Raw genomic sequence first — 23,819 nt, 5'->3', positions numbered from 1 at the left:
TAATTATGTTCATATAGTCCCTGGGTTTGTTTTGGCTGGTAGACTCTGATATTTTATAGTGTCTAACGTAGCTTTAAATGGGATTTCTCTTTTTATCTCTTGCTGTTGGGCTTGGTTAGTAATATATGCATATGATTTATCTGGATATATTTTGTAACCTCCAAATTTGCTAAAGTTTATTATTTCAAGTAGTTTTTTACTTGACTCTCCGAGATTCTCTAAGTATATCATCATATCATCTGCAAAGAGTGATAACTTAGTTTCTTCTCTGCCTATTCTAATTTTTTTTCAATTTCTTTTTCTTCTCTTATTGCTAAAGCTAACATTTCTAGTATCATATTAAATAACAGTGGTGATAATGGACATCCTTATTTCACCCCGATGTTATTGAAATACATCTACCTTATACCCATTGCATATAATGCTTGCTGAAGGTTTTAGGTAGATACTGCTTATTATTTTATAGAAATTTCAATTTATTCTTATGCTCTTCAGTGTTTTAAATAGGAATGGCTGTTGAATTTTATCAAAAGGTTTGTCTGTATGTATTGAGGTAATCATGTAGTTTCTATTAGTTTAGTGGTTGATATGATCAATAATGCTGATAGTTTTCGTAATATTGCTGTATTCTTTTTGTCACTATCTTATTTAAAATCTTTGTATCTATATTCATTAGAGAAATTGATTTATAATTTTCTCTCTCTGCTTTCTCTCTTCCTGGTTTAGGTATCAGAACCATATTTGTACCATAAAAATAATTTGGTAGGAATTCTTCTTCCCCAATTTCCCCAAATATTTATTATTTATTTGGAATTATTATTCATTTTTATTTATTTATTATTGGAATTTTTTATTATTTTTATTTATATATATATATTTATTTATCCAATATTTATTATTGGAATTAACTGTTCTTTAAATATTTGAAGAATTCACTTGTAAATCCATCTGGCCCTGGAGATTTTTTCCTAGCCAGTTCATTAATGACTTCTTCAATTTCTCTTTTCTGAGATGGGGTATTTAGGTATTCAACATCTTCTTCTGGTAATCTGGGCAATTTATATTTTTAAAATACTCATCTATCTCATTTACATTGTTGAATTTATGGGCATACAGTTGAGGAAAGTAATTTCTAATTATTCTTTTAATTTTCTCCTCATTGCAAGTTAGTTCACCCTTTTCAATTTTGATATTGATAATTTGGTTTTCTTCTTTCTTTTTTTAAATCAAATTGACCAAAGGTTTATCAATTTTATTGTTCTTTTTTTCATGAAACCAACTATCTTAGTTTTACTTATTAGTTCAATAGTTTCCTTAAATTCAAATTTATTCATCTCTCCTTTGGTTTTCAGTATTTCTAATTTGATATTTAGTTGAGGATTTTCAATTTGTCCTTTTTCTAGTTTTTTCGGCTGTTTACTCAATTCAGTGATCTCCTCTTTCTCTGTTTTATTCATGTGGGGCAGCTAAGTGGTGGAGTGCATAGAGCATCAGTGCAAGAGTCAGGAGCCCTGAGTTCAAATCTCACATCAGACACTTGACACTCACCAGCTGTGTGACCTTGGGCAAGTCACTTAACCCCAATTGCCTCATCGTGGGTCATCTCCAGTCATCCTGATGAATATCTGGTCACTAGATTCAGATGGCTCTGGAGGAGAAGTGAGGCTGGTGACCTACACAACCCTCTCTCACTCAAAACAAAGTCATGCAAGTCATGTCATTATTTCTCTGTTGATATGGTCTTCTTTGGCAATGATGCATGAACGCACAACACATATATTATTCATGTAGACACTGAAAGATATAGAACTTCCCCCATGAACTGATTTTGCAATATTCCATAAGGTTTGTTAGGTTGTCTTATTATTTTCATTCTCTTTGGTGAATTTGTTGATTGTTTCTATGATTTCTTGTTTAACCCATTCATTCTTTAGGATTAGATTATTTAGCTTCCAGTTAATTTTTGGTGTATCTTTCCATGGCTTTTTATTACATATAATTTTTATTGTATTATGGTATGAAAAGGATGCATTAACCATCTCTGTCTTTCTGCAATGTATTGTGAGGTTTTTATGCCCTAGAACATCTTCAATTTTTGTATATTTGTTATGTATCAGTGAGAAAAAGATATAATCCTTTCTATCCCCATTCAGTTTTCTCCAGAGATATATCATATCTACTTTATCCAGAGTTTTATTCACATCCTTATCTTTTTTGTTGTTTATTTTGATGTTAGATTTATCAAGTTCAGAGAGGGGGAGGTTGAGGTCTCCCACTAGTATAGTTTTGCTGTCTATTTCTTCCTGTAACTCCCTTAATTTCTCCTCCAAGAAACTGGATGCTATATCACTTAGAACACATATGTTTAGTAAAATATTGCTTTGTTTTTTAGGGTTCCTTTTAGCAGGATATAGTTTCCTTCCTTATCTCTTTTGATTACATCAATTTCTGCTTTTGCTTTGTCTGAGATTAGGATTGCTACCACTGTTTTTTGTACATCAGCTGAAGCACGATATATTCTGCTCCAATTTTTTACCTTTACCCTGTGTGTATCCCCCCCATTTCAAATGTGTTTCTTGTAAATAACATATTATTGGATTATGATTTTTAATCCTTTCTGTTATCTATCACAGTTCTATGGGAGAGTACATCCCATTCACATTCACAGTTATGATTGCTATCTGTGTGTTTCCCTTCATCCTCTTTCCCCTATTTATACTTTCAATTCTCCCTTCTCCCTTCTGCTCCACAATAGTGTTCATTTTTGACCACAACTTCCCTCAGTCTTCCCTCCCTTCTTTCAGCCGCACTCCCTTTTACTTCCCTTTTCCCTTACTTTTTCTTTCTTCTCTTTTCACCCCCTTCTGTTTTCTTTCCTCTTTCTCCTCCTATTCCCTATAGAGCTAGTTAAATTTCTGTACTTAACTGAGGTTTTTGCTCCCTTATAGAACCAAATCAGATAAGAGTAAATCTCAAACAATGCTCATCTCCCCTATTTTTCTCTACTGTAATATATTTTGTGCCTCTTCTTGTGATGTAATTTGCCTTTTTCTGCCTGCTCCTTTTCACATTTCCTGTTACAATCCCTTCACACACTTCAATCATGTTTTTATCATCACATCATTTGCTTTATACTCACTCCCTCTGTCTGTGTATATTCCTTTTATATATCATTACAAATATTCAGTTCTCAAGATTAACAAGTGTCATGTCCCCTTATAGAGATGTAAAGTTTGCCCAATGAATAACAATTTTTTTTTCCTCCTATTTACCTTTTATGCCTCATTTGAGACTTGTGATTGACAATTGATTTTTCTGTTGAACTCTGGTGTTTTCATCAGGAAGGTCTGGCAATCCCTTCCTTATTTCATTTAACGTCCATTTCCTTGCCTGAAATATTATGCTTAACTTTGCTGGGTAACTGATCCTTGGTTGTCGTCCCAGATCTTTGCCTTACAGAATATCATATTCCAATCCATCTTTTAATGTAGAGGCTACAAGGTCCTATGTGATCCTGACTGTAGCTCCTCGACATTTGAGTTGTTTCTTTCTGGCTGCCTTCAGTATTTTCTCCTTCATTTGATTGTTCTAGAATTTGGCAATGATATTCCTTGGTGTTTTTAGTTTGAGGTCCCTTTTGGGAGTTGAACGTTGGATTCTTTCAATGACTATTTTGCCCTCTGAATCTAGGACTTCTGGGACATTTTCCTTAATGATTTCTTGAAAGATATTGTCCAGGCTCACTTTTTCACCATGGCTTTCTGGTAGACCAATAATCCTTAAATTATCTCCCCTGGATCTATTTTCCAGGTCAGTTTTTTTTCTAATGAGATATTTTACATTTTCTTCTATCTTTTCATTCTTTAGATTCTGTTTCAGTGATTCTTAATGTCTCACGGATTTAATAGCTTCTACTTGCCTGATTCTAAATTTTATGAAATTAGTTTCTTCAATTAACTTTTTCATCTCCTTTTCCATCTTTCCAATTGTTCCTTGTAAAGAGCTATTTTCTCCAGTTAGGTTTTGTACTTCCTTTTCCATTTGTTCAATTTTCCTTTTCAAGGAGCTGTGAATTCTTCAGTGTCTTTTTTCATATTTTTAAAATCATTTGCCAGTTTTTCTTCTATTTCTCTAATCTGGCTTTTAAAATCCTTCTTGAACTTTTCCAAGAATGATGTTTGGGCTTAAGAACAGTTCATATTCCCTTCTGAAGTTTCAGATGGAAGTACAGTCTCAGTACTGATGTCTTTGGTATTTGTGTTTTGGTCTTTGTCCCCGTAGAAAGATGCTATGGTATTTTCTGGTTTCCTTCTTACTCATGATGATCACCCTTTCCTGGCTTTTAAAGTAGACCTCTGTTTCTGGGGCACAGGGGACTCTGTTCCACAGTTCATGTGCCTGGTACTTGAGGCTTTATGTGTTGTGGCCTCTGGTTTTTTCAGCTAGAAGCTAAAATGTTACAGCTTATCTGGTGTTGAGCTGGTTGCTGTGTGAAAGCAGAGACCAGGTGAAGTCTTTCTGGGTTTCTCCAATGTTACCCTGGAGTTAGTTGCATTAAGTATGGGGGAGGGATGGCCTGGCCACAGGAGGTCTACTCAGCTGAGTTAGGTCATAGACAGTCTCAGTGGTTGGTGAACCTGTCTGCGCTAGTGTCTTCCTGATTCCCCTGGGGTGTTGAGTCATGCCTGGGGTCCAGGTATTGGCAGTTGCAGGGTCCACCCCCCTGGGGCTCAAGATCTCCTCCCAGTTTGCTGAAATGGGGCTGTCTGGGACAGCTCCAGTCCTATACTGGTCCCCTTCATCCTCAGCAAGAGGGACCCCCTTTTGTGATTTTCCTAGTCTCAGGGGATGAGACTGTTTGCCCCTTTGGCTGATCCTACTGTTCCAGGATCTTTCCTGGGGAAATATTTTATGGGTTTTTCAAGGTCAACAAAGGGAAGGGTAGAGCATTTACCAATCACTCCACCATACTGGCTCCTGAAAATTCAAGTAGGTGACTTACAGACATTTAATCTGTGGACTGATAGTCTCAAGAGCAGCTGTTGCAGTTACCTGAGGCTCCTGGCTCTCTCTTGCTGGGTTCCTCTGGCATCCTGTCTGGGGCTGCTATGCTCCTGATTCTGCCATATGGCCACTGTCTCAGAGCACCAGGGCTTCCTTCTCAGCCCTACCATGGCAGGGACTGAGCTGGTACAGCCTGTACAGTGTACACTCCTCCAGCCTGGCTCAAAAAATCATACTTGTTGACCTTTCAGTCTGTCCTGAGCTGGAAATCTGCCGTAGTCTGCCTCCTATTGTATTTTGCCACTCCAATATCCATTCAGATTCTCTTTTTTGAGGTGTCTGAAGGAGTTTGTCTTAGAGCTTAGGTGGGTAGTTGCTCTCACTCCTCCATCTTGGCTCTACCCCCCCCCCCCCCCATTCTCAATACAGATATTTCAGTGATAGAGAACTGACCTCAAAGCCAAGAAAAGTTGATTCAAGGCCCACATCTTTCACATAATCACTCTGTGATCCTGGACAAATTAATTGACCTTTCAGCGCCCTATAAAACTTTAAAATACATTTAAAAAGTATGGAGAGCATTGTCATGCATAGGAAGAGGAAGTTTTCTCATCAGAGTGTTCCCTGTATGAATGAGATCCCATAACTGATTCCTAATATGTAATGGGGGAAGGTGGGAAACAAATACTCTTACTTCTATTAGAACCTAAGCTCCTTCACATCAGGGACTCACATTATGTCTTTGTTTCCTCAGAACCAATCTAGCAAAATATCTGGCATATAGTAGTCAATCATGATTGATCCTTATCTAGTTATAGACTTCATCCATGTTCTTATGAATTTGCTTATATCAGCTTAATCTTTAAAACAATAATATTTAGCTTTTCCATCCTTACAAGTTATCAATATATATCTGCTTCCTCACCAGACTACTAGAAAGAAATGTTTACACATTCTCATCAGTGCTTTCCCCCTTCTTAATTCTGTTGCAATCAAACTTAATCCACCATTTGACTAAAATAATTCCCTCCAACACTGCCAAATATTTCTTACCTTAAAAGTGTGAAAGTTGCCTTACTTTCCTCATCCTCCATGACCTCTCTGCAGTTTTTGGCACAGATGACCATTTTCTCCACCTGAAGACTCTCACTTCCTTTAATTTCCATGGCCGTGCTTTATCCCAATTTTCCTTCATGCCAGTCAACCCTCCTGCCTTCTATAACAATCTTTTCCTAATCTTTCCTAATACTACTGATTTCCCTGCTGATCATCTCTGCTCTATCCTGTACATTTCTTGTTTCTACATCATTTTCCTGACATCTCTGTCATTGGATTCCAAGTTCTTTGAGAACAGGAATTTTCTTTGACTTTTCTTAGTATTTCAAACATTTAACACAGTGCCTGGCACATAGTAGGTATTTAATTAACTGTTTGTTGATTAGCTGGTTTCCTGCTTTTTCTCTATTATCATTGTTGGAGCATCCAATACCTCTCCCCTCTTCTCACTTGTAAAACTCACTGCATTGATCTCATCTACTCTTATGGGCTCAATTTTCCCCTCTCTTCAAGTCACTCTGAATCTTATATATTCAGCTCCAATCTCCCTCCTAAATTCTAACCTTTAATAGTTAAGTTTCATTTATATATCTCCTTGAGACCCCATCAGCTTTTCAGTCTTAGTGTATGGAATGGGATCTTATCTTCTTTCTCTATACCTTTCCTTCACCCAATCTTCCCTGTTTCTATAGAGGGTGCCCCAGCATCCCATACCCTGAGAATCATAACCTCAGAGTCATGCTTTACTCTTTCTTCTCCCTCACCCCACCCTCATACTCTTTGAGTTGTCAGACCTCATCAGTTCTAACTTTACATTGCTTCTGACATTATTGGCCTTTTCTCAGCGTAAATCTCCTTCTGCAGTTCACAGGCAGATATATTTGGCAGTGTAAGCAGTGCAGTGGACTTAGAGTCAAAGAAACATGGATTCAAATCCATCTTTTAATACTTAATAGTTGTATGATCATGGAAGAAAGGGAGTAAGTGCTCCCTCCTACCGGGAAATGTTTTGCAAAACTGAAAATATTATATAAATATCAGTTGTTGTTCTTTATTCCCTCATAATGCATGGTCTAGATAAGTTCAGTATTTTTCTAATCTGTTTCCCTCTTTCTAGTTTGCTCCGTATCTAATCTCTCATCCAAAGTAACTGTCATATTTTTTTTTTTTTTTGCAGTGGTAATAGTCTGGGTCTTTACTGATGGCAGCTGTGGAAAACTCATTAGGAGTCATGAGAATCATTGGCTCACATATGTATATCAGGTCATGGTACTCCTTAACTTCAAAATATGTTGCCAGACCCTCACGTCTAAAGGACACAGTATAAAATGTTGAATCAGTCATTTAAGTCCACCATATTTGACTCCATAGTATGTCTTCTATTCAACTTTTTAGTCATTTCATGTGACTTCCCTTCAGGAATTCTATGCCCTAGATATAGAAATAGATATAGCTAAGTTGGACAATCACACATCCCCTGAATCTGACATTTCCTGCCCCATCTCCTGAACTTATGTAAGTAATTCTCGCTCCCAGAAATGACCTCTTCTCTCTTCTCTACTGAAAATCTTGGTTTTCCTCTATGGCTTAACTTAGGAGTCATTTCAATTATGAACCTGTCCCTAACTCCTACAATTGTTAGTGCTCCCCTTCCTCAATTTCCTTTCATTATATTTATCTGCAAGAGAGACTTCGGGGCAGGATGGATAGGGAAATAAACATTGAGTTGGGAAGACTTCAGTTAAAATTCTGCCTCTGATACATTTTTGAGCACATGACCTTCAGAAAAATCACTTAATTTCTCAGTCCCCATACTGTCCTCTAATCTTAGAATATGCAGAAGAGTCAAAAATTTCCACTAGTAGATGGAAGCTTGTTAAAATAATTAAATAATGAATCCAGAATTCCCACACCCCCAAAAAAACTTAATTGTAAAGGTTATCTTACTAGCAACAAAATGTAGGTTTCTTGAGAAGGAACTAATTTTTTAAATCTTTTTATTACTAGAACTCAGCACAGTACTGACTCAAGTATAAATTTAATAATTATTTGTTTAATTGAATATATGATATATTCAACACAAATTTATATAGCATATGTGGCAAATGTATGTATATATAATATACATGGTGAATATATATGTGGCATGTGTATTATATGTGTCTGTGTATGTGTGTATATATGTATATATACATATATGCATGTTTGGGTATATATCCATATACATTCAAACCATATGCATGCATATGTTCATCTTATGTCCAAGATATAGGTACAGCTCACATAAATATGAGATTAATAAATTGGTAAGTAGCTCCTTTTCTGACACCTTTGTTTTTATCATTATATATTTCTCTTTTATTCAATGACAATTGTCCTGTTCAAAGGATGTTAGCACATAATTAGCTCCTTTAGTCTCTGGGGAGCCACTTAGTGAAGCAAAGTAGGGAGGTGTAAATGTTCCCTAGTGATCTGAAAGCATTAATGAACATTTCAATGTGCTCAACTACATTCAGTCGATAAGATGCATGCCAGTTGTTATTAAACACTTTGAAGTCTTTGGTGAGGATGCAGTATTTCAGCTGAAGTTATTATGGTTTAAGTACAAGATTAGCCAATAATGATCTGAGTAACCTTGGGCAAGTCATATCACCCATATGGGCTTCCAGTTCCTTTCAGCTCTAAGATTCGCTGATTCTTTGGTTCTAAGAGGTCATTGATTTTGTTTCTAATTAAACCAAATATGACATAAGGAAAAAAGCCTCTCCTCTGCCTTTTCTCATATTGTTAAGCACTGGAATTTACTGAGATTTCTAGTTACTTTGTCTATTTCCCTTGATGCACACATTCATGTCTCCCTTGAATGGTAATGAGAAATCCAAGAATGTGATCAGATGTTAGCAAGTCACTTGCCACTTGTGTTAAATAGTACAAGTATGGGAGGGATTGAGATATAGGAAGGAAAGTGTTGACCTCAAAGTCAGAAGAGAATGAGTGAATGAATAAATGAATAAGTGAGCAGTTATTAAGCACTTATTACATGCAAAGCTTTGTGTTAACTGTGGTGGCTACACAAAGTAAAACAAGGCAGTCCCTAAACTCAACAAGCTCTTATTTGAATGAAGGGAGAAAACACACAAGGGGGTTTCAACTTCAAGTCAGATGGTCTTTAGGGTACATAGTCAAACAGCTGGTAATAAATGTATCTTCATTAATGTTCCCATTGATGAAATCATATTGGTTTCTTATGCTGATATTGCAATTTTGAGGATTTTGGTGTGAAGAGCTTTCTTTTTTACATCTTCAGTAGGTACCACTACTGAGGACTTAGGGAATGCAGCATCTACAGGAAAAAGTTGTCAGGGATGTTTCACTAAACTATGTCTGAGGGTGTCTAGAGATGTTGCTACATCCAGAGCTTGGGGCATACCTGCTTCTCAGGAGGTTTTTGTCAATGATTAGTTCTGGTGTTGGCAGGTCCCTTTTCCCAAAGGTTTGTTCCCCCAGGAAATTCCCTCTGTAAGAGTTTAGCTGATGCTGCTCATCCTTCACTCTCAAAGAGCACCAATGACATTAGGGAGGGTGGTACTTTGACTTGCAAGTTAATCGAATTTAATGGAGGTGGAGCTGTGCAAAGTCATCAACCAAGGCTCTCTTCCAGAGTCACTGGAGTCCTTGCCAAGGCATAGGTCAGGATTACCTATAATGGTCTATGATGCAGTGGGAGTCCTTGACCTTTCTAAGCTAAGGTCTTTCCTGAGTCTCAGTTTATTTAAGACACCACCCATTCAGTGGTTCAAGAACTTACTTACATCAGAGAAGACTGAAGTGCAAGTCTTCCATAGATATTAATTAGGTCTATGATCTTAGGAAAGTGACTTAATTTTTCTTGAGTTAAATTTCCTCCCCTGGGTGACCTTTGCCAACTGTCTTAGTCTCACTTCCTTTGTTTGTAAAACAGAAATAAAAATACTATGGTACATATCTACAGGGTTGTGGTGAGGTTCTGAAATCTTCATGTAAATATGTATGCATGCATGTGTGTGTATAAATGAGTGTACATGCATAAACATACACATCTCATATATAACAGGTATTACTTATCTAGTCTATATGTGTATTGTGTATTGGCATGAATACATAAACACAAAAAGGTATGTGTATAGATATATACGCACATATATCTGCATCTATATGTGCATGTTCATATCTATGTGTCTACATGTATATATCAGAATATGTATGAATGTTTATGTTTATATATGTATATATAAACCAAACAATCTTGGAGGATTAATACACTTTAATAGCTTTGATATTATACTAAATACTTTAAAATACTAGATTTTATACACTAGACTACATTCAATAATTTAAATATATTAAATAAATTTAGTTTAAATATATACTGGGATATAATACAAACATTGACATGTAAACATAAATATACACAGATGTGTGAATTTATATGATAATATACATATGTAGTGATATGTGAAGATGTGATATACTCATGCATGCTCATATGGCATGTTCACATGTATGGATATGCATATGTGTATGAATATTGTGCACATATGGATTTATACATATGCATTTGCATAAATTCATACAAATGTATATTGTTCATTTAAACACATATGCAGATATATATGAATGTATCCTCACATAAACAAAAATATATGCATATACTTATATGCATTGCATTGTGGGCATGCATATGCATATGTGTGTATTGTCTCTCTCATATGTGTGTGTATTTTTGTGTAATTAGAAGCTTTTTATAAATGCCAAGTGCTTTTGTATTATGAACCTAGAATATTGTGTCTTTGTCAGTAACGTTACTCAGCCAATTAGACTCAGCTGTTCACACCTTCATTTATTTATTTGTTTGTTTATTTCGATAGCAGGACTATAACTCTGCAAAATATAAAGACTGAAATATATACAGTGGTCACTTTGGAGAAATTTTAGCTCAGAGTCAGATATGTGAGTCATTGTTCATCCAAATGGGAATTAGTCCAATACAAAAATCATTTTTACTGTAGGTAATTCCCCTTATTCCTCTGCGCTTTGACTTCTTCTACTGTAAAAAGTAGGGCTTAATTCTACAATCTCTTATGTTTCCTCCAGTTCTAAATGCTATCATACTAAATGGATTGTTTTTTTTACTGCTCTAGTCCCCTATTTATCTTTTATTCTACACTCAGGGTAAAATAATGAGTTAATGCTTTGTTGTTTTGATGTTTTCCTTATTTTTAATAAAATAATATTTTGATTTTTATAATTAATTCCTGTGAGATCTTTACATCTGTATTTTTCACAGGTCTTTTGTTTTTCATTTGTCCCACACTGGCAACAGGGAGTCAATATAGTGAATGTAATTTTATTTTCATTTATTTGAAAATTTTATATATGTATATATATACACATACATACGTGCATATACACACATATATGTGTATATGTGTATATATACATTATATATACACACATATATTATATATATATATATTGAGAGAGAGAGAGAGAAAGAGAGAGAGAGAGAGGGAATGAGAGTGAGAAAGAATTTAGCTAAAAGAAATTTGCACTTACTGCACTCAGTTGGGAAAAATAAATGCCCATAATGAGGACAGAACTAAGGTTCATCAGACAGTAACCATGCACAGAAAAGAAAATTGAGGAAAGAAGTGGAGGCTGCAACTTGCAAGGGAGAATAAATAAAACATCTTCAGGAAGTTAGCAGAAAGCAATAAAGATATTTATTGGGCCACTGTTTCGGGAATTCACTGAAATTATATCTTAAACAAAGTAAGAGAATCTCTGAGCCTCTCCATTATCTAAAAGAGAAAAACCTAGCAAAAAAAAAAAAAAAAGCAGAGAATAATTGTTCCAAGAAAGACTCAGGAAAGTAACTTTCTAAGAAGTCACAGTCAAGCCCATCTTCAGTGAGAATGAAAAAGTAAATACCTACTGAGAACCATTCTGCCTTAGCCAACCTTATGAACTGGATCACTCCCACTAAGTTCATTTTTTTTTTCAGCTGCAGTATGTGTTGGTATGCTCTACTTTTCCATGTTACATAAATAGAGGAAGTCTCATTCATACTATTATATTTTGTCCTTGCAAATGTTTGTGCCTTTTCTTTGTAAAGAGGTGAGCTAGTGTCACAAAAGATAGTTATAGAAAAAAATAGGTATATTCTTCAAGGACCAGAAGGAAGTAAAGAAAAGATAGAAGAGATACAGAGTAAGGCTATTTATAAACCATATTATACAAGATTCATGGAACTCACAGCCTAGAAAACAAGTCCCCACCTACCTAGCACAGAGTGGATTTAAATACTAAATAGTAATTGTTTCTCTTTTTCCCAGGAATCCTAAGGGTCTTCTCTTCCCAATTGGAATATTTTTTTGATTAAAGGGGCCATCCCTTGAGCAACTACATAAGGAAGCCTATTCATTGAATGTGTTTATCTCACTCAAAGTAAGAATGCTGTAAGACCTTAGGCTGAAAGGACCTGGGTCTCCCATTGCATCCTGGGCCATCTCCAGTCATCTTGATGAATATCTGGTCACTGGATCCAGATGACTCCGGAGGGGAAAGTGAGGCTGGTGATCTTGCACAGCCCTCCCTCACTCAAATCTAAGTCAACTTTAACTCATGTCATCATCTTGATGTTACGGTTCTCTTTGAGATCAAAGGACAAACACAACCACAACCAGATTCAAATCTCTGAATTACAAGCTGACTTGTACAATTCTGCTCTTGCAACTGTTCATTTGTTTCAGCCATGTTTGACTCTTCGTGACCCCATTTGGAGCTTTCTTGGCAAAGATACTGGAGAAGTTTGTCTTTTCTTTCTCAAGTACAATTTTGCTAAGACCATTTAGCTCTAGTCCTTTTTGGTCCCAAGTAGAGTTTGATTTTATTTCAATGTCTACAGGATAGCTTCAAGCTATACAAAGGATTTAATAACTGGGATCATTGATTAGCAAACAGACTGTCCCTCATAAGGGAGGAAATTAGTTATCTTCAGATAAATCCTGCCTTCCTATTTTCATGCCCTGTTCCATCTGCATTGCTTACAGCTACCAAACCAGAACTAATCTGATAGCCAAATGCGCTATTTGTATCATAGACATAGATCATGGATATAACCATCTAATCCAACCTCATTATTTTACAAATAAGGAAATAGACTGAATCACAATGATTCAGTGATTTAAACAGAGGTCCTATTAGGCAAAAACTTGCAATCTTTACATTTTATTATCCTTAGAACCATTATTATCATTGTGATGTTTTCCATGATGTCTCTCAGGCAATCTATGAAAATGTAAATTGCAGATTATCTGCCAATCTGAATTTTGTCATGGGCCTTCAACACTAAAGACCCCAACATCAGTAATATAACAGGTCCAGGGATGGAATTCTGATGGGGTGGCCTTTTATGAGCACATAAGGAAGCACTCAACCCCATTGGTTATACAAACAATAGAAGGAATGTTAATTATACCACAAATGCTGTGATTTAACCTGTTTTACCTTCCTTTTTTTTGTTAATGGGGAAGGTTCAGTGGGGACAAAAGGAAAGTCATGAAGAATAGGCTGTGATATTAAAAGAAATCAAACTTGGAAGAGTCAGTAGGGAGACTTTCTTTTGGATAATATAGGTCCTTTTTCTCTTTAGAAAACATTCAGGTCTTCCAAGATAATTGCATTTCTGAAAATTTGCTAAGACAAGATTGACCACTAAGAAAATCAATGAAAACAAATGTGTGATTTTTGGATGATGTGGGATTAAATAAAATAGCTCAGATTGGCCCAATTTCCCATTTAGAGCACAGGATGAAAAAAGATAAATGTATGTGTGCTTTACACTGATAACAGAATTATGGGCCCAGTTAATATGATGAGTTGATCATATTTTCAACATAATTTACTGTAGAGAAAGAAGTACTTATGTGTGTATACACACATATAAAATACACATATATTTTTATATATATGTATAAGCAATTATGTATCCATATCATTCTTTAGGCTCATTATTTTTGCATGGATTTGCAAGTACTTCTCAAGTGTAATACAACTAATGCTACCCTTAATTGTTCCCTTAATTGATCATAAAAATTCATATATTATCATAGAAATTTGAGCAGATAGATTGAAGATTGACTTAAATCAGGGAAAATAAGATGATTTTTGCAAAGGGTTTTTTTTTTAATTGTATATGTAGGACAAACTGGATTCTCCATCACCCACCAATTTCAGATGCCTCACTTCAGTGCCTAATGCAAACCTATTGACTGTGGCCTTCCCAAAACCTAGCAGCCAACATCCTTATACATTGAAATGATTTGCTTAGGGATTCTCATTGGTGCAAGTATTATGGCTGAATTGAATTTCATTCCTTAAAACCCTTCCAAATAAGCTGTAACAATCATCCAAGATAGTCAATCATTATTATTTTTACAGCTCTGTTTTCCCGTAGTTTCCCCTCATCCAGAAAGCAGATCAATGATTAAGCCCAGTAATCTTTCTCTCCCTCAGGTTCCCTCTCCATAGTTGGTTTGCCTCAAATGATGGACAAGGGACTATTACCAAGGTTGTGGCCATATTAGTGTTCAATGGATACATGACACATTTTGACTGACTTATTCAAGAACAGAAATTTAGTGTTGGAAATGAGCTTGAAGGTAAACCTAGTGCAACACATACCTGAAACAGAAGCCCATTTTGATTGTACATGATAAATAGTCATTTGACCTTTTTTAGGGAAGAATTCAAACCCTTTATTTCTTTGTGAATGCTACCACGGACATTTCTACTATTTCTCACCTAGAATCATTCAGTCTATGAGCCTTTAGGGGGACTTTTGAAGGAAGCAAAAGATCATAGAATGAGAAAAAGAAAGGACTTCAAAGATGATCTGGGAAAATTTTTCTTTTCATAAATGAGGAAACTGAGGCCCCAAGACATTAAGTTACTTATCCAAGGTCACATATCAATCCCTTTCCTTGAATAGGAGAAGAAATTAAAGCATGGAGAGGCATTTTATGATAGTGCATAGAACAGTAAACATGAAGTCAGGGCTTACCAAAATTCCAGTCCTTCTTCTAGCTCTTAGAACTGTGAAACAATGGCCAAGCCCTTGACCCAAGACTCAATTTCTTTATCACTGTAAGAAGAATATCAGTAATTATTTCATGGAGCTGTTGTGAAGATCAAATGAAATAATGAATTATGTAGCACCATATAAATGAATTAAAAATCATTTGTTAAGCACTTGCTCTATTCCAAACAGCATGTTAAGGGTTGAGAATGCAGATAGATAAAACAATGCAATCCCTATTCTCAAAGAACTCATTTTCTTACTTGGAGGAACGGTATATAAAAGAGTTCTAAGAGGACAGAAATACCAGAAATTCCTAATGGTACAGCAAAAGGACACATGACAAGGTCTTTGGGTTCTAAAGTTGCAATGTTATTCCTGTAACAATGTCCAGGGTAGATAACGGTGAAGGATGGAGGGGAAGCACACAATGTGGTACAGTATAGGGGATTTTAGGTTACATTGGAAAGGGATTCAGTAATGATTAGTAGTTCTTCATCTCCCAGAAAAGTTTATTCTTCAGTCATTCTGTCATGTATGATTATTCATGACATCAAGGACAGTAGTATGCCAAGCCCTTCTCTCCTCCACTACCTCACAAAGTTTTTCCAAGTTCATGTTTTTTTTTGTTTCTATGACACTATCTCTCCATCTCATCTTCTATTGTCCTTTTTTCCTTTTGCCTTCAACCTTTCCTGACATCAGAGTCTTTTCTTTCCATCTTCTCATGTGGCTGAAATATTTAAGATTAGCTTCAGTATTTGACCTTCCAATGAATAGCCTGAATCAATTTATTGAAGTATTGATTGATTTGGTCACCTTGCTGTCCAAAGGACTCTCAAAAATCGTCTCCAGCACCTCATTTTAAAAGCATCACTTCTGTGCTGCTCTGTTTTCCTTATAGTCCAATTCTCACAGACATGCTGCTACTGGAAAAACCATAGCTTTGATGATAGAGACCTCTGTTGCAATATGGTGTCTCTACTTCTTAGTATGTTGTCTAGATTGTCTACATACCTTCCCTTCCAAGGAGCAAGTGCATTTTAATTTCATCACTGCAGTCACCATCTGTAGTGATCTCTGAGCTCAAGAGTATAAAATGTGATACTACCTCCGTTTCTTCTCTTTCTGTTTACCAAGAAGTGATGGAACCAGCTGCCAAGATTTCAGGTTTTTTCTGTGTAGAGCTTTAAGCCATATTTTACATTCTGCTTTTTTTTACCTTCATCAAGAGGCTTCTTTATTCATCTTCACTTCTTGCTATCATAGTGCTAATATCTGACTATCTGAGATTATTTAGAATACATGATTTCCAGTTCATTCAAATAGTAAACAGTCATGTTTCTCCTCCACCTTGGGATGTAGGTGGTTATTCCAGAAGGGAACACATGGAAGAAGGACATTTGTTGCATAGCTATTAAATGACTTACCTAAGTCACTCAGAGGCAGATAGGTAGCACAGGGGGGCCTGAAGTCAGGGAGACCTGTGTCTAAATACAGCCTTAGACATTTACTAACTGTGCGTCTCTGGGAAGTCACTTAACTCTGTTTGCTTCAATTGTTTATCCACAAAATGAGTTGGAGAAGAAAATGGCAAACCCCTCCAATATGTCTGCTAAGAAAGCCTCAAATGGGGTCTTGAAGTGTTGGATATGACTACAGTGACAAAACAATAAAAAAAAATTCACTCGAGTAAAATAGTGGCAGATCTGTGCCCCTGACTCCAAACCTGGCATTCTTTGCACTATGCCATGCTGCTATCCTCAATTTTCTGTGAACATTTTCCAAACATAGACTGATTTTTCTCACCTGTGAGGTTCTGATGCAGAGAATTATAATGAAGCGTAGCATCAATATTGCATCTGCTGTTGACAAGTCATCATACAAAATTGATGAGTCCTGGTGATCCTTTTAGAGGTTTCTAGACTCCAGAAAACAAATGTGCTACCTCTCCATAGCAGATTACAAATGCATGCTTCTGGTTTAGTTGAAATATATGTGGCGACATCTATGACTTGACAGCCAATGACTCCCTGTTGGTTGCATTTCTGAGTAAGACTCAAGGCGATACCCTGGGTTTTTCTTTCCTGATGTCAATGACAATTTGTACTCATCAAAAGACACATCTCCTCTCAGATCTGCTGTCTGTATCTCTGGCCCAAATTCTAATTTAGGCATGGAAATGGCTGTCAACACTGGTGACAAGTTCTTTACTCTTTCCTGGCAGTTCTTTCCAGCTTACTTGGACTAGGGTTCTGGATGGCAGATTCCTCGGCGTATAGTCTGAGCAGTTTGATCTCCAAAGACAGAGCTCCATCCAAGGTTTCTTCTCATTTGATGATAGAGTTGCATTAATGCAAGGACAGGTATACTCTATCATAAGTTTTAATAGCTAATAATCAGTAGACAGGTATCCTTGGGATATATTCTACTCTAGAGCCAAGGGACTCCATGGGTGTTTTTGATACTAATGAGGTCTTCGTGAATTCAACTCATCCCTTCTATTGTCATTGAATATAGAGATGTAAAGTACATTCAACTAAGCCACATTCCTACAATGTGTTTTATACCTGAGAAAAATGAGACCCAAGCTGGTGAAGCAACTTTTCCAATGTAGCCCTTCCAGTATAATGCTAGCCTACCTCTACAAGAAAATGGTGCATAACACTCATTCACTCCATGAAACAAACAAGCTGGTCTATTAGGTGTTGCCCATTTCCAACATTCCATCTCTCATCTTTATGCCTTTGTGGGATTTTGAACTTATAGATAATAAACTGAAATTAGCCTCACCCAGGTTCCCCTCAAAAGGAAGCATGTCAAGCTGGCCTCAGAGCCAAGAAAAATGGATTCAAATCCTTTCTTTTACATGTTCTGTTTGTGTGGCCCTATTGTAACCAAGTAACCACATAAGGTTCTGGGCAATACTTGAAGGCTATGAATAGCAGAACCCAAGAAGTCCATGCATACCTCAAATATACAGAAAATCTTGGGCATTACTCTAATCCTCAGCTTCCTCATCTGTAAAATGGGGAACCCCATTTCAAATAGGTCACTACAAAAGTTTTGTTAATTTGTTTCTGGTTCACTGATGACTAGCTCTTCCTTAGAAATCTTTCTCAAGGAAGTGTCTTGACTGACAGCTGAAACCAATGATATCAGTGCAAAGGAATTAAAAGGACACATAGTTATGTCACCAACAAACGATTACTGACTTTTGTAGAGAAGTTTTATGAAACAAACAATTATTTCCTGTCACCTTACATCTTCTTCTCCAGTGAATTCTGCATCTTATTTCACTCAGACTTCTGACCTGGCTTTTGACCTATTGCTCTGGGCTCTTGGTCTAGTTTTCTAGAAGAGTTGCATAGAGGAACTTTTTTTTTTTTTGAAACGTCTGTGTTTCTAATGGTGCATATCTCTGGAATGGGGGGGGGAGGGAAAAAATAAAAACAAATTACATGATAATTTATCTGTATATTTGGAAGGAATAACAAGTTTTGCATGGTAGATATGCAGTTTCATGTCTAATCATCTTTTTATTGTACTATGTTATAAAAATGCTTTTTATTCCATAAATTTAAAATAAAATTTTAAATAATTAAAAAAATAAAATTTAAAATAATATTTTAAAAAGACTTCCCAGAAAGTCTTACCTTACTGCCAGCCAACTGATGAGTGTCCAAATTTGGCAAGATTAGTCCGTAGTTATATTGTCCATCTGTAAGTTCATTTAAGAGACTTTATAACTCACTAGAATATTAGTAGATGGATGAATGGATGACATCACAGTTGGAACTTAGATGGCTTAATCTTCTAGAATCCAGAGCCACCTCTACCCCAAGTTCATGCCTTAAAATAGGGCTTTAATGGAGGCACACATGAAAAGATGATAGAATTATAGGAGGATGGGTGCAAAGGCCCTCAGCAGCCATCTGTTTCAATCCATTCATTTTAGATATAAGGAAACAGATCCAGAGAAGTTAGTAGACCTGTGGAAGGTCACATGAATAGTTTCTAGCAAAGCTAAGATCTGAATGCATCTTCTCAGGTTCCAAATCCAACATTCTTTCCACTGCACTCATGTTTAAGTTGTGTCTGAAGTGCCTCCCTGACCATGGACTTTGTCCATGAAATTGTTTTACCTAGCCTTCATTCTTCATTCTAGGCAGACAGTTTGCTGGTTTGGTCTCCTGAGTCAAATCCTTCATCCCAGTCACTACATCCTGAGTTATCATTAATAGCTTCCATTAGAACAGCAATTTACAATGACAAATAATAACATGCATTTTTATCTACCTCTATTTAAATAGTTTTGTTTCATCCTCAAAACTAGTCTGTCACAAAGACAAATCAAGTTCTGTTATCTCCTTAGAATAGATGAAGGTGTAGCAGAGTAGATAGAGGACTGGTCTCAGAATCAGGAAAATATTGAAAACTACTCATTGGTTGTATTACCCTGGACAAGTCACTTAATTCCTTAGCATCCCTAATCCCCATGTTACTCTTTCTTTTGTGATATTAACATTAATAAACATGTATTCTTGAGCACCTCTATATCACCTGAGTGGGCTCTCTAGTCCATCCCCAGGGATTTAAGGGACAAGGACTTTGGTTATTTCACTGAGTAAAAATCAAGAATCATGTGACCAGATGAGATTTAAGAAGTATCTGAAATGCCCCCAACAGCTGCCAACTTATTCTATTTTAAATTTTGCCCAAACCCAAATTCAAGTCCAATTTCTTTCTAAAAAGTTGTGTGGAAACTTGATTTTCCCAGCTATTTGGAACCTAAATCATTTCTGCTCAAAAAAATCTGCTTTTGACAGACTATCTTGCCCTGCTCACACACCGCCTTGTATAAAAGTTACTATTCTCAACCGTATTTGTGACAAGTCTCCTACAGAAACAGACAAAGAGATAGATGAGATAACAAGACTCCATTTATTTACAAGTATATTTTTTACAATGATTGACATCTGAACCCAGAGGAAATATAGTTTCATTTCCCCCCCGAAAGGGTGAATCAAGTCTTGCTGTCAACTTCTTTTTTCCTATATCAGCCATTTATTCTCAAGCTCTGGAGGAGGGGAAGGAGTAAGAATTCACTTTTCTGTTAGCTCTTTCACAAGCCCTTGAAACATAAGTTCATTTCTCTACTTCATCATGATTTGCTACATAATCTGGAACAAGCCAATTAATTTATTTTTCTTCATTGACTTGCTACTAATTAGCAGACCCATTGGTAACCTCTGTCAATGGCTGCAAATGGTTCTAGCACTTTCTTTTATGCTTTCTTGAGTTGATCACTAGAAAGACCTTCTTTCGAACTTGATCAGAGCTCTTTGACAGTATGTCAGCATTATGGGCTAAAAATGAAGAACATAATTATATTTTTAAAATATTCCCAACTCCATTTATTTTCACAACTTTACAGTAACAAAAACTTCATTTTTATTTGTTTTACAGTTATACAACACTTTCTCAAATTATTACCCCGTTAGCTCTGTAATTAATTTTTATGTATCTATGTCACCATTTTACATAAAAACGTAGGATTTGAAAGATAAAATGACTGTACCAAGGTCACACATGCAGAAAGTGGCAAAACCTTGGCTCACATTTACTTTTTTTTAAACTAACGGATGGAATAAGGCTTGATGATTATGCTTGAAATGTAAGTAGTTTTTAAATGTTTTAACATTTACAATTTTCCCTCTTTAACAACACTAAATTAGCCTAAAAGAAATTTTTAGAAGTCTTTTTAAAAAAGGAAGCTAACTTGCACATGCTGTAGCCAAAGCATTTCATTTTTACAGACAGGATTTAATTGTGGTCCAACTTTGTAAGACTAGGAATACTCCATATGTTAAAGAAGATACATAACTAAAGCATTATAGTGTAGATTTATACATTGGAGCCCCTACCCTTCTATTTTACAGCCAAATAACCAAAGGATTAATTGCTTTCCATTACAGTGAGACCATAAAAGGAATAAAATCACCACAGAAGTCTTTTGGTGCTTAGTAGTGTTTCAGCTTTGTACCTGCCACATTTAATTTGCCAGAAGCCATACAGTGATTAAACATGACACTACTGCAAACATCAGATAAAATCAGTCCATTTCAAATTCAAGAAAGTAATGATGTAAAATAAGAAAACAAAATATGATGCTGATATATTAATATTTCCTGACACACCTCCTCTTGCACCATCCCAGTACATAGAACTAAGACGAATCTTAAATAAACCATGATCCACAAAACAAGGTGATATTGGTGAAGAAGCTATTGAGAAACATCAGCAGGATACAAAGTTTATGTGTGATCAAAAGATCAGGAAAAATAAATTTCTGGGGCCTGAAAAGTCAGAAAGGATTCTCATTAGTTAATGCATTCTTACTTCTTTATACTGGCATATATGTTGTTGTTCAGTCATTTCAGTTGTGTCTTTATCTGACTCTTCCTGATGTCATTTGAGATTTTCTTGGCAATGATACTAGAGTGGTTTGCTGTTTCCTTCTCCAGCTCATTTTACAAATGAGGAACTGAGGCTTAAGTGACCTGCCCTGCATCACACAGCCAGTAAGTGTCTAAGGCCACATTTAAATTTAGAAAGATGAATCTTCCTGATTCCTAGTCCAGTGCTGTATCCATTGTCTCAGCATATAATCCATTTCCATTCAATTAATATTTGGACAACTAGGTAGTACAGTGGCTAGAGTGCCAGGCCTGGAGTCAGGAAGGCAAGAGTTCAAAGAGCTGAGGTACTTTGCCAAAAAGACCCCCGAAGGGGAGGTCATGAAGAATGAGAGAAGCAAGATATAAACAGGTGTGTGTGTGTATGTATATAAGTATTGCATGATACACACACATATCCACATGTATGCATATACATGTGTACGCATGCATGCATGCACAGCACATGTATACATGCATGCATATAAAACATGTACATATATGTATGTGTGTATGTATGTGCATGTATATATGCACATACATACACACATATGTGTAAATGTGTGTGTATACATATGCATGTATATATGTATAGTTAGCATATATCTAGCATCTATCTATAGATATCAATTTCTATGTCTATATCTATATTTCTGTGGCAGAATTAAGGGAAGAGATCATCCTAGGTTCACAAGAAAGCAAGTACCAAGGCATAGAGACAGAAGACAGACCATCCTATATAGGGAACAGCAAGTGGGTCATTGTGCCTGGGCCACTGACAGAATGGAGGAGATTCGAGTGCAAAAAGACAGAAAAGTAGGAAAAGCCTTCATCAATTTCCTACAGCACCATTTTGCCCTAAGCTACTGACATTTGATTTTTCTGTCTTCTAGCAAAAGGAGTGTGTTCTTTGTACTCGTAGCTATGAACTGTGCTATCCTGTAGAACATAGTTACCTGCTTTGAGAAAACATTGCCAAGATTGATATAGGAAGCTCACCATCTCTGTGCCCTTTTCTTTTTTCATTTTCTTTGTAATTATTCTATAGCCAACAGGCGTCAGAATCCCAAGGAAGATTCTAACTAGCATAAATCTGTGTTGATCCATTTCTCTCTTTTCAGCCTGTCATTGATGTAAGTCATGCTCCAGTTGTCCTTCTTATTGATAAATGAGAGGATTTGGAAATAGAGAAGGGGGCAGGGAATGTGATCATGTATTTGAAGAATGAGGGAAGGGAAGGTAGAATTTACAAACACTAGTACAATAGCATTGAATGTCACATGCACAAAAATATCATGCAACATTGGAGTGGAAGCCAAAAGACGTGAAATCAAAACTCATTTCTGACACTAACATTCTGTTCCCTTGAACAAGTCCCTGAGACTTTATGGACCTTAGTTTCTCAGTCTATAGAATGGGGATAATGACCCTGGCCCCAGTAACCTAGAGGGTTGTTAGAAAAGCACTTTGAAAGTGAAACTGAACTCATAATACAAATTTGAGCTATTGTTATTATGTGAGCTATGATTCAAGAGTGATTGCTTCAGGTTTCAGTAATGGGTCTCTCCCATTTCTTTCATTTACCAGGATCATTGATTTCAAGCTGGAAGAGACCACTCAGTGCCCATCTAGTCCAATGCCACCATAGCAGAGGAAACCAAGGCCCAGCACCATTAAACCACTTACTTGACTCACACAACTAGAAAGACTTTGGGGTGAGAGTTGAGCCCAAGTACTTTTAATTCCAAGTTGAAATCATTTCTATCAACTCTATCACCCCCTCTCAGCACACACACACACACACACACACACACACACACACACACACATGCAAACACACAACAGCCATTGTTCTTGATGCCATCTTAAAATTCAGATTCTCTTTTAAGAAAATACCAAAATAGTTTTAAATCAACGATTGAGTTAAAGGATCCTACATCTCAGTCCAGAAAGGCTAGTCAGTTCATCTACTTCCTTTTATGGGAGGATACTGAACCTCAATATTGAACAGGTAGTTAGGATATAAGGTCGGACTTAAACCTAGCTTCTCTGAACCTAGAATCAAGATTCTATCTATTGTACTATAGGTTTGTGTCTGACTAGGATTGGAAACACAATGCTGTGACTGGACATGGAGTCAAGAGAGAGCTCCCTTCCCCTCTCCCTCTTAGAATTATTAGATT

The sequence above is a fragment of the Notamacropus eugenii genome, chromosome 6 (genome assembly GCF_028372415.1).
Source record: "Notamacropus eugenii isolate mMacEug1 chromosome 6, mMacEug1.pri_v2, whole genome shotgun sequence".
Classification (NCBI taxonomy): domain Eukaryota; kingdom Metazoa; phylum Chordata; class Mammalia; order Diprotodontia; family Macropodidae; genus Notamacropus; species Notamacropus eugenii.
Note: the sequence above shows the minus strand (reverse complement) of the source record.